The sequence below is a fragment of the Ranitomeya variabilis genome, chromosome 2 (assembly GCF_051348905.1).
Source record: "Ranitomeya variabilis isolate aRanVar5 chromosome 2, aRanVar5.hap1, whole genome shotgun sequence".
NCBI classification, from domain to species: domain Eukaryota; kingdom Metazoa; phylum Chordata; class Amphibia; order Anura; family Dendrobatidae; genus Ranitomeya; species Ranitomeya variabilis.
The window spans coordinates 13241890-13254197 of record NC_135233.1 but is presented as its reverse complement, the minus strand read 5'-3'; positions in this window follow the sequence as shown (position 1 = coordinate 13254197).

Genomic DNA, 12308 nt, shown 5'->3' with positions numbered 1-12308 from the left:
TAGGATAAGCGAAACCAAAGGAGAGGAAACACACCTAACTATTCAGCTGGGTGTAGACAGAATCATCTTTAGCCAATGAGTTGTATGTATGCTAATACCAGCACATAATTATGAATAAGATGAGCTAATTATATTGTTACAATGCATGAATACTAATAACCTATATAAAATGACGTTATGAGGCCCAGACGTCACCTCTCTGCTGTCCAGAATCCCAGAGTGTCTATCAGCCATATCCTCCTTCTTCTCCTCTCGCTTCCTCAAACTCAACGGGGACAAATCTGAACTCATCATCTTTCCTCCATCTCACAGATCTTCCTTACCTGACCCATCTATCGCAATTAACAACATCAAACTTTCCCCATACCGGAAGTCCGCTGCCTCGGAGTAACCATTGACTGCCCAGTCCTTCAAACCGCACATCCAAGCTCTTTCCACCTCCTGTCACCTCCAGCTCAAAAATATCTCCAGAATCCGTCCCTTCCTCAACCGTCAATCTACTAAAATGCTTGTGCATGCCCTCATCATTTCCCACCTCGACCACTGTAACATCCTCCTCTGTGGCCTCCCTGCTAACACCCTTGCACCTCTCCAGTCCATCCTTAGCTCTGCTGCCCGACTAATCCATCTCTCTCCTCGCTACTCCTCCGCTTCCCCCCTCTGCAAATCCCTTCACTGGCTCCCATTCCCTCAGCCGATCCAGTTCACATTACTAATACTGACCTAAAAAGCCATCCATAACCTGTCTCCTCCATATATTTCTGAACTAATCTCCCGATATCTTCCCTCATGTAATCTCCGGTCCTCCCAAGACCTACTTCTCTCCTCCACACTTATTCGCTCCTCACCAAACCGCTTCAAAGATTTCTCCCGAATATCCCCCATCCTCTGGAATTCTTAGCCCCAACACGTCCGACTATCAACCACATTCGGATCCTTCTGATGGAACCTAAAAGCCCACTTCTTCAGGAAAGCCTACAGCCTGCACTGACCCCACTGCCTCATCACCACTACCGGAGCTACCGCCTCACCACCACCGGAGCTACTGCCTCACCAACACCGGAGCTGCCGTCTCACCAACACTGGAGCTCCTGCAACCCTCAACCTATTGTCTCCTTCCCCATAATCCTGTAGACTATCAGCCCGCAAGGGCAGCGTCCTCGCCCCTCTGCATCAGTCTGTCATTGTTAGTTTGTTTAGTGTAAGTGATATCTGTAATTTGTATGTAACCCCTTCTCATGTACAGCACCATGGAATCAATGCTGCTATAGAAATAAATAATAATAATAATGGAGAGTTCTGCTTTAAGTCTTAACGTATTAGAGTGGCTCTTCTGTGCACATATTTGAATTTTACAATTTAATTTGGAGCAGGCACAACGTCTCAGAACGTCCCACATTATGTGGTGCCAACACTATCTGTCCCATATCTATCTTTGATTTATCTAGACATTTTTCGAATTAAATCATACCTGTACTTTAAGAGCTGATCTAATCTGATGATGTGACACAACCAGAACACATGAACGCTGCAGCCAATAAGGAAGTTGGGGCGGGTGTTGTGAACTCCGTTTTCAGGCTCCCTCTTGTGGTCACAGATGGTATTGTGTGACTTTGGTTTTTTGGCTCCCCCTGGTGGTTTGGTTTATTATCCTGCGGGTCTGCTGGATCAGCTGCCTCGTTATTCACCAGGGAGGCTCCTATTTAGCTCTGCTTCACTTCCACTTGTTGCCGGCTGTCAATGTATTCAGTGCTATTCTGATTACTCCTGATTATCTCGTTTTCTGCCTCTTCAGGATAAGCTAAGTTCTGTTTGAATATTTTGCTCATCTGCCTGCAATATGATTTCTGTTTATGATGAATTTAGTCCAGCTTGCTAACATGTGATTTCTTTTTGCTGGTAAGCTCTGGGGTAAGGAGTTGCTTCCCCCGCACCGTTAGTTGGTGCGGGGGCTCGAGCAATCTCTGCGTGGATATTTTGAATAGGGTTTTTTATTGACCGCACAGTTTCCTTCCTATTTTCTGCTATCTAGTATTAGCGGGCCTCATTTGCTAAATCTGATTTCATCTCTGCGTTTGTGCTTTCCCCTTAACTCACCGTTAATATTTGTGGGGGGCTATTCTATATCTTTGGGGTCTTCCACTGAGGCAAGTGAGGACTTACTTTCCCTCCAGGAATAGTCAGTTTCTCAGGCCGTGACGAGACGTCTAGGATTTTTTAGGTAACGTTCCACGGCTGCCTATAGTTGTTTGCGGATAGGATCAGGTTGCGGTCAGTCTAGTTACCACTTCCCCAGAGCTAGTAGTCTGTTCAGTTACTTAGCTAGTCCGACCTGCGATCCTTGCCACTAGGATCATAACAGTACAGCCGGCCTATAAAGTGTTAATTGCATGGCAGAAGCAGGAGAAAAGAAGCTTGGAGATTTTTTTTTTTTTTTTTTTTGCTGCCGTGTGTCTAGCTGCTGTGTGTCTGGCTTCTCTCCTCCTCTTAATCTTGGTGTGGCTCTGAGTTCAGCTGCTGATATGGATATCCAGAGTTTAGCCTCCAGTGTAGATCATCTTGCTGCAAGGGTACAAAGTATTCAGGATTTTGTTGTTCACAGTCCTATGTCAGAGCCTAGAATACCTATTCCGGAGTTGTTTTCTGGAGATAGATCTAGGTTCCTGAATTTTAAGAACAATTGCAAGTTGTTTCTTTCTTTGGAACCTCGTTCCTCTGGGGATTCTGTTCAGCAAGTTAAGATTATTATTTCTTTCTTGCGTGGCGATCCTCAAGATTGGGCTTTCGCATTGGCTCCAGGGGATCCTGCATTGCTCAGTGTGGATGCGTTTTTTCTGGCCCTTGGATTGCTCTATGAGGAACCTAATCTTGAGAACCAGGCTGAAAAAGCGTTGTTGGCCCTCTCTCAGGGGCAAGATGATGCAGAGGTGTACTGCCAGAAATTTCGGAAATGGTCGGTGCTTACTCAATGGAATGAGTGTGCCCTGGCTGCAAATTTCAGAAAAGGTCTTTCTGAAGCCATTAAGAATGTCATGGTGGGGTTCCCTACGCCTGCAGGTCTGAATGAGTCAATGACTCTGGCCATTCAGATTGATCGGCGTTTGCGGGAGCGCAAACCTGCGCACCATTTGGCGGTGTCTTCTGAACAGACACCTGAGTCTATGCAATGTGATAGAATTCTGACCAGAAGTGAACGGCAAAATTATAGACGGCAAAATGGGTTGTGCTTTTACTGTGGTGACTCAGCTCATGTTATCTCAGCATGCTCTAAGCGCACAAAAAAGATTGATAAATCTGTCACCATCGGTACTTTACAGCCTAAGTTTATTTTGTCTGTTACCCTGATTTGTTCCCTGTCATCTTACCCGGTTATGGCTTTTGTGGATTCAGGTGCTGCCCTGAGTCTGATGGATTTGTCATTTGCCAGGCGCTGTGGTTTTGTTTTGGAGCCTTTAAAATTCCCTATTCCATTAAGGGGAATTGATGCTACACCATTGGCTACGAATAAACCTCAGTACTGGACACAAGTGACCATGTGCATGACTCCTGTTCATCAGGAGGTGATTCGCTTTCTTGTATTGCATAATTTGCATGATGTTGTCGTGTTGGGCCTGCCATGGTTGCAGACTCATAATCCAGTCCTGGATTGGAAAGCTATGTCTGTGTCAAGTTGGGGTTGTCAGGGAATTCATGGCGGCGCTCCTGTGGTGTCAATTGCTTCATCCACTCCTTCTGAGGTCCCTGCGTTTTTGTCAGATTACCAGGATGTATTTGATGAGCCCAAACTCAGTTCTCTACCTCCTCATAGGGATTGTGATTATGCTATAAATTTGATTCCTGGTAGTAAGTTTCCTAAGGGACGACTTTTCAATTTGTCAGTGCCGGAGCATGCTGCTATGCGGAGTTATATAAAGGAGTCTTTGGAGAAAGGACTTATTCGCCCCTCCTCCTCCCCTCTTGGTGCGGGGTTCTTTTTTGTGGCTAAGAAGGATGGTTCCTTGAGACCTTGTATTGATTATCGCCTTCTAAACAAAATCACGGTCAAATTTCAGTATCCTTTGCCATTGTTATCTGATCTGTTTGCTCGCATTAGGGGGTCTAGTTGGTTCACCAAGATAGATCTTCGTGGTGCGTATAACCTTGTGCGTATTAAGCAGGGTGATGAATGGAAAACTGCATTTAATACGCCCGAAGGCCATGTTGAGTACTTGGTGATGCCTTTTGGACTTTCTAACGCTCCTTCTGTGTTTCAGTCCTTTATGCACGACATCTTCCGCGAATATCTGGATAAATTTAATTTTGTGTATCTGGATGATATTCTGTTTTTTTCGGATGATTGGGAGTCCCATGTTAAGCAGGTCAGGATGGTGTTTCAGGTCCTGCGTGCCAATGCTTTATTTGTGAAGGGCTCAAAATGTCTTTTTGGAGTCCAGAAGGTCTCTTTTTTGGGTTTCATTTTTTCTCCTTCTGCTATTGAGATGGACCCAGTCAAGGTTCAGGCTATTCATGACTGGACTCAGCCTACATCTGTTAAGAGTCTTCAGAAGTTCTTGGGTTTTGCTAATTTTTACCGTCGCTTCATCGCTAATTTTTCTGGTGTTGTTAAGCCATTGACGGATTTGACCAAGAAGGGTTCTGATGTTACTAATTGGTCTCCTGCGGCTGTGGAGGCCTTTCGGGAGCTGAAGCGCCGGTTTTCTTCGGCTCCGGTCTTATGTCAGCCAGACGTCTCCCTTCCTTTCCAGGTCGAGGTTGATGCTTCTGAGATTGGAGCGGGGGCTGTTTTGTCACAGAGAAGCTCTGATGGCTCTGTGATGAAGCCATGTGCTTTCTTTTCAAGAAAGTTTTTGCCTGCCGAGCGGAATTATGATGTTGGTAATCGGGAGTTGTTGGCTATGAAGTGGGCATTTGAGGAGTGGCGACATTGGCTCGAGGGAGCTAAGCATCGTGTGGTGGTCTTGACTGATCACAAGAATTTGATTTATCTCGAGTCGGCCAAGCGGCTGTATCCTAGACAGGCTCGTTGGTCGTTGTTTTTCTCTCGTTTTGAATTCGTGGTCTCATACCTGCCTGGTTCGAAGAATGTGAAGGCTGATGCTCTTTCTAGGAGTTTTGTGCCTGACTCTCCTGGTGATTCAGAGCCAGCTGGTATCCTCAGAGAAGGGGTGATTTTGTCTGCCATCTCCCCAGATTTGCGACGAGTGCTGCAGGAGTTTCAGGCGGATAGACCTGACCGTTGTCCACCGGAGAGACTGTTTGTCCCGGATAGATGGACCAGCAGAGTTATTTCCGAGGTTCATTCTTCGGTGTTGGCAGGCCATCCTGGGATTTTTGGTACCAGAGATTTGGTGGCTAGGTCCTTCTGGTGGCCTTCCTTGTCGCGGGATGTGCGTTCCTTTGTGCAGTCTTGTGGAATTTGTGCTCGGGCTAAGCCTTGCTGTTCTCGTGCCAGTGGCTTGTTGTTGCCTTTGCCTGTCCCGAAGAGGCCTTGGACGCACATTTCCATGGATTTTATTTCAGATCTCCCTGTCTCTCAGAGAATGTCGGTCATTTGGGTGGTGTGTGATCGTTTTTCTAAAATGGTCCATTTGGTGCCCTTGCCTAAGTTGCCTTCCTCCTCCGAGTTGGTTCCTCTGTTTTTTCAAAATGTGGTTCGTTTGCACGGGATCCCTGAAAATATTGTTTCCGACAGAGGATCCCAGTTTGTGTCTAGATTTTGGCGGACCTTTTGTGCTAAGATGGGCATTAATTTGTCTTTTTCGTCGGCCTTCCATCCTCAGACGAATGGCCAAACCGAGCGCACTAATCAGACTTTGGAAACCTATTTAAGATGTTTTGTTTCAGGACGACTGGGTGACTTTTTTGCCATTGGCCGAGTTTGCCCTTAATAATTGGGCTAGTTCTGCTACTTTGGTTTCGCCTTTTTTTTGTAATTCAGGGTTTCATCCTCGTTTTTCCTCGGGTCAGGTGGAGTCTTCTGACTGTCCTGGAGTGGATGTTGTGGTGGATAGGTTGCATCAGATTTGGAATCATGTGGTGGACAATTTGAAGCTGTCACAAGAGAAGGCTCAGCGCTTTGCCAACCGCCGTCGCTGTGTGGGTCCCCGACGTTGGGGATTTGGTGTGGTTGTCTTCTCGCTTTGTTCCTATGAAGGTCTCCTCTCCTAAGTTTAAGCCTCGGTTTATCGGTCCTTATAAGATTTTGGAAGTCCTTAACCCTGTGTCATTTCGTTTGGACCTCCCGGCATCGTTTGCTATTCATAATGTGTTCCATCGGTCGTTGTTGCGGAGGTATGTGGTGCCTGTGGTTCCTTCGGTTGAGCCTCCTGCCCCTGTGCTGGTTGAGGGAGAATTGGAATACGTGGTGGAGAAGATCTTGGATTCTCGTATTTCTAGACGGAGGCTTCAGTATTTGGTTAAGTGGAAAGGCTATGGTCAGGAGGATAATTCCTGGGTTGTTGCCTCTGATGTTCATGCGGCCGATTTGGTTCGTGCCTTCCATGTGGCTCACCCTGATCGCCTTGGGGGTTTTGATGAGGGTTCGGTGACCCCTCCTCAAAGGGGGGGTACTGTTGTGAACTCCGTTTTCAGGCTCCCTCTTGTGGTCACAGATGGTATTGTGTGACTTTGGTTTTTTGGCTCCCCCTGGTGGTTTGGTTTATTATCCTGCGGGTCTGCTGGATCAGCTGCCTCGTTATTCACCAGGGAGGCTCCTATTTAGCTCTGCTTCACTTCCACTTGTTGCCGGCTGTCAATGTATTCAGTGCTATTTTGATTACTCCTGATTATCTCGTTTTCTGCCTCTTCAGGATAAGCTAAGTTCTGTTTGAATATTTTTTGCTCATCTGCCTGCAATATGGTTTCTCTGTATGATGAGTCTAGTCCAGCTTGCTAACATGTGATTTCTTTTTGCTGGTAAGCTCTGGGGTACGGAGTTGCTTCCCCCGCACCGTTAGTTGGTGCGGGGGCTCGAGCAATCTCTGCGTGGATATTTTGAATAGGGTTTTTTATTGACCGCACAGTTTCCTTCCTATTTTCTGCTATCTAGTATTAGCGGGCCTCATTTGCTAAATCTGATTTCATCTCTGCGTTTGTGCTTTCCCCTTAACTCACCGTTAATATTTGTGGGGGGCTATTCTATATCTTTGGGGTCTTCCACTGAGGCAAGTGAGGACTTACTTTCCCTCCAGGAATAGTCAGTTTCTCAGGCCGTGACGAGACGTCTAGGATTTTTTAGGTAACGTTCCACGGCTGCCTATAGTTGTTTGCGGATAGGATCAGGTTGCGGTCAATCTAGTTACCACTTCCCCAGAGCTAGTAGTCTGTTCAGTTACTTAGCTAGTCCGACCTGCGATCCTTGCCGCTAGGATCATAACAGATGGGTCCTTGTCTTTACAGGAAGTTGGGGTGGGTCCTTGTCTTTACAGGAAGTTGGAGCAGATCCTTGTCTTTACAGGAAGTTGGGGCAGGTCCTTCTCTTTACAGGAAGTTGGGGTGGGTTATTGCCTTTACAGGAAGTTGGGGAAAATCCTTGTCTTTACAGGAAGTTGGAGCAGATCCTTGTCTTTACAGGAAGTTGGGGCAGGTCCTTCTCTTTACAGGAAGTTGGGGTGGGTTATTGCCTTTACAGGAAGTTGGGGCAAGTCCTTGTCTGTTATGACCCCAATGGCAGAGGGTCTCAGAGGTTTCAGCAAAGTCTGCAAACACAAAAAAACCCAGCTCATAGGGCAGTGGTAACTAGGCTGACCGTATACCTGATCCTAGCACAAACAACTAGCAGTAGCCGGGGAACGTACCTACGTTGATTCTAGACGTCTCGCGCCAGCCGGAGAACTAACTAACCCTATAAGGGAAAAATAGACCTTTCTTGCCTCCAGAGGAAAGCCCCCAAAGTTAAATACAAGCCCCCAACAAATAATAGCGGTGAGGTAAGAAGAAAAGACAAACGTAAGAATGAACTAGGTTTTAGCAAAGAGAGGCCCACTGACTAATAGCAGAATATAGGAAGATGACTTATACGGTCAGCAAAAAACCCTATCAAAATATCCACGCTGAATATTCGAGAACCCCCGAACCGACTAACGGTGTGGGGGGAGAATATCAGCCCCCTAGAGCTTCCAGCAATATCAGGAATCACATTTTGTACAAGCTGGACAAAAATTAGAACAATGCAAATAACCAAAAATAAGGAAGCAGGACTTAGCTTATCTTGCAAAGAACCAGGACCAGCAGACAGGAGCAAAGAGAAGTGAACTGATTACAACGATGCCAGGCACCAGACTGAGAATCCAGGAAGTTTAAATAGCAACACCCCTGGCCTAACGAACCAGGTGGGTACCAAGCTGGGGAAAGACAATCCCAGTGCCATACCACTAGTGACCACAAGAGGGAGCCAAGAAGTATAGTTCACAACAGTACCCCCCCTTTAAGGAGGGGTCACCGAACCCCCACCAAGACCACCAGGGCGATCAGGATGAGCAGCGTGAAAGGCACGAACCAAATCGGCCGCATGAACATCAGAGGCGACCACCCAGGAATTATCCTCCTGACCATAGCCCTTCCATTTGACCAGATACTGAAGCCTCCGTCTAGAGAGACGAGAATCCAAGATCTTCTCCACCACGTACTCCAACTCGCCCTCAACACCGGAGCAGGAGGCTCAACAGAAGGAACCACAGGCACAACGTACCGCCGCAACAAAGACCTATGGAACACGTTGTGAATGGCAAACGACACCGGAAGATCCAAACGAAAGGACACTGGATTAAGGATTTCCAAAATCTTATAAGGACCGATGAAGCGAGGCTTGAATTTAGGAGAGGAGACCTTCATAGGAACAAACCGAGAAGACAGCCATACCAAATCCCCAACACGAAGTCGGGGACCCACACCTCGGCGGCGGTTGGCAAAACGCTGAGCCTTCTCCTGTGACAACTTCAAGTTGTCCACCACATGATTCCAAATCCGCTGCAACCTATCCACCACGGAATCCACCCCAGGACAGTCAGAAGGCTCAACATGTCCCGAGGAAAAACGAGGATGAAAACCAGAGTTGCAGAAAAATGGCGAAACCAAAGTTGCGGAACTAGCCCGATTATTAAGGGCAAACTCAGCCAATGGCAAGAAGGTCACCCAATCATCCTGATCTGCAGAAACAAAACACCTCAAATAAGCCTCCAGTGTCTGATTAGTTCGCTCCGTTTGGCCATTAGTCTGAGGATGAAAGGCAGACAAAAACGACAAATCAATGCCCATCTTAGCACAAAAGGTTCGCCAGAACCTGGACACAAACTGGGATCCTCTGTCAGACCCGATATTCTCAGGAATGCCGTGCAAACGAACCACATTCTGAAAGAACAAAGGAACCAGATCGGAAGAGGAAGGCAACTTAGGCAAGGACACCAAATGGACCATCTTGGAAAAACGATCACACACCACCCAGATGACAGACATTCCTTGAGACACCGGAAGATCTGAAATGAAATCCATGGAAATGTGTGTCCAAGGCCTCTTCGGGACAGGCAAGGGCAAAAGCAACCCGCTGGCACGAGAACAGCAAGGCTTAGCCCGAGCACAAGTCCCACAGGACTGCACAAATGACCGCACATCCCGTGACAACGAAGGCCACCAAAAGGACCTAGCTACCAAATCTCTGGTGCCAAAAATCCCCGGATGCCCTGCCAACACCGAGGAATGAACCTCGGAAATGACTCTGCTGGTCCATTTATCAGGAACAAACAGTCTGTCAGGTGGACAAGAGTCAGGTCTACCAGCCTGAAATCTCTGCAACACACGTCGCAAATCAGGAGAAATGGCCAACAAGATTACTCCCTCTTTAAGAATACCAGCTGGCTCTGAGACTCCAGGAGAGTCAGGCACAAAGCTCCTAGAAAGAGCATCAGCCTTCACATTCTTCGAACCAGGCAGGTACGAGACCACAAAGTCAAAACGGGAGAAAAACAATGACCAACGAGCCTGTCTAGGATTCAGGCGCTTAGCAGACTCGAGATACATCAGATTTTTGTGATCAGTCAAGACCACCACACGATGCTTAGCACCCTCGAGCCAATGACGCCACTCCTCAAATGCCCACTTCATGGCCAACAGCTCCCGATTCCCAACATCATAGTTCCACTCAGCAGGTGAAAACTTCCTAGAAAAAAAAGCACATGGTCTCATTAAAGAGCAACCAGAGCCTCTCTGCGACAAAACAGCCCCTGCACCGATCTCAGAAGCATCCACTTCAACCTGAAAGGGAAGTGAGACATCAGGCTGACACAAAACAGGCGCCGAAGTAAACCGGCGCTTCAGCTCTTGGAAGGCCTCCACGGCTGCAGGAGCCCAATTAGCAACATCAGAACCTTTCTTGGTCATATCCGTCAAAGGTTTAACAACGCTAGAAAAGTTAGCGATAAAACGACGGTAGAAGTTAGCAAAACCCAAGAACTTCTGAAGACTCTTAACAGACGTGGGTTGAGTCCAATCATGAATAGCTCGGACCTTGACTGGGTCCATCTCCACAGCAGAAGGGGAGAAAATAAAACCCAAAAAGGGAACCTTCTGCACTCCAAAGAGACACTTTGAGCCCTTCACAAACAAAGCATTCTCACGCAAAACCTGAAACACCATCCTGACCTGCTTTACATGAGTCCCAATCATCAGAAAAAAACAGAATATCATCCAGATAAACAATCATAAATTTATCCAGATACTTCCGGAAGATGTCATGCATAAAGGACTGAAACACTGAAGGAGCAGAGGAAGCAATAGACACCGGCGGGGAATCGCAATGAATTCCCTGACAGCCCCAACTTGACACAGACATAGCCCTCCAATCCAAAACTGGATTATGGGTCTGTAACCATGGCAGACCTAAAACGACCAAATCATGCATTTTATGCAGAACAAGAAAACGAATCACCTCCCGATGTTCAGGAGTCGTGCACATGGTCACTTGTGTCCAAAACTGCGGCTTATTTTCCGCCAATGGCGTAGCATCAATTCCTCTAAGAGGGATAGGATTTACTAAAGGCTCCAGAACAAAACCACAGCGCTTTGCAAACGACAAGTCCATAAGACTCAGGTCAGCACCTGAATCCACAAACGACATAACAGGGTAGGAAGACAATGAGCAAATTAAAGTCACAGACAAAATAAATTTAGGTTGCAAATTACCAATGGCGACAGGACTAACAACCTTTGTTAGGCGTTTAGAGCATGCTGATATAACATGTGTAGAATCACCACAGTAAAAACACAACCCATTCTGACGTCTATGATTTTTCCGTTCGATTCTAGTCTGAATTCTATCACATTGCATTAAATCAGGCGTCTGTTCAGACAACACCGCCAAAGGATTAGCGGATTTGAGCTTCCCGCAAACGCCGGTCAATCTGACTGGCCAGCGCCATAGAATCATTCAGACTTGTAGGAATGGAGAAACCCACCATCACATTCTTAATGGCTTCAGAAAGGCCATTTCTGAAATTTGCGGCCAGAGCACACTCATTCCACTGAGTAAGCACGGACCATTTCCGAAATTTTTGGCAATACACTTCAGCTTCATCCTGGCCCTGCGAGATACCAGCAAAGCTTTTTCTGCCTGAATTTCAAGATTGGGCTCCTAATAAAGCAATCCGAGCGCCAGAAAAAACGCATCAATATTTGCCAATGCCGGATCTCCTGGCGCCAACGAGAAAGCCCAATCCTGAGGGTCGCCACGCAAAAAGGAGATAACAATTTTAACTTGCTGAGCTGAGTCTCCAGACGAACGAGGTCTCAAAGATAGAAACAATTTACAATTATTCCTAAAATTCCTAAATTTAAATCGATCTCCAGAGAACAGCTCAGGAATAGGTATTTTAGGTTCTGACATAGGACTACTAGTAACAAAATCCTGAATGCCCTGCACACATGCAGCAAGCTGATCCACACTAGTAATCAGAGTCTGGACATTCATGTCTGCAGCAAAGCTTAAAGCCACTCAGAAAAAGGGGAGGAAGAAAAAAAAACAAAAAAAAAAACTCAGAATTTCTTTTCTTTTAATCCCACTTCTGCAATGCATTAACTATTCACTTAGGCCTGGCATACTGTTATGACCCCAATGGCAGAGGGTCTCAGAGGTTTCAGCAAAGTCTGCAAACACAAAAAAACCCAGCTCATAGGGCAGTGGTAACTAGGCTGACCGTATACCTGATCCTAGCACAAACAACTAGCAGTAGCCGGGGAACGTACCTACGTTGATTCTAGACATCTCGCGCCAGCCGGAGAACTAACTAACCCTATAAGGGAAAAATAGACCTTTCTTG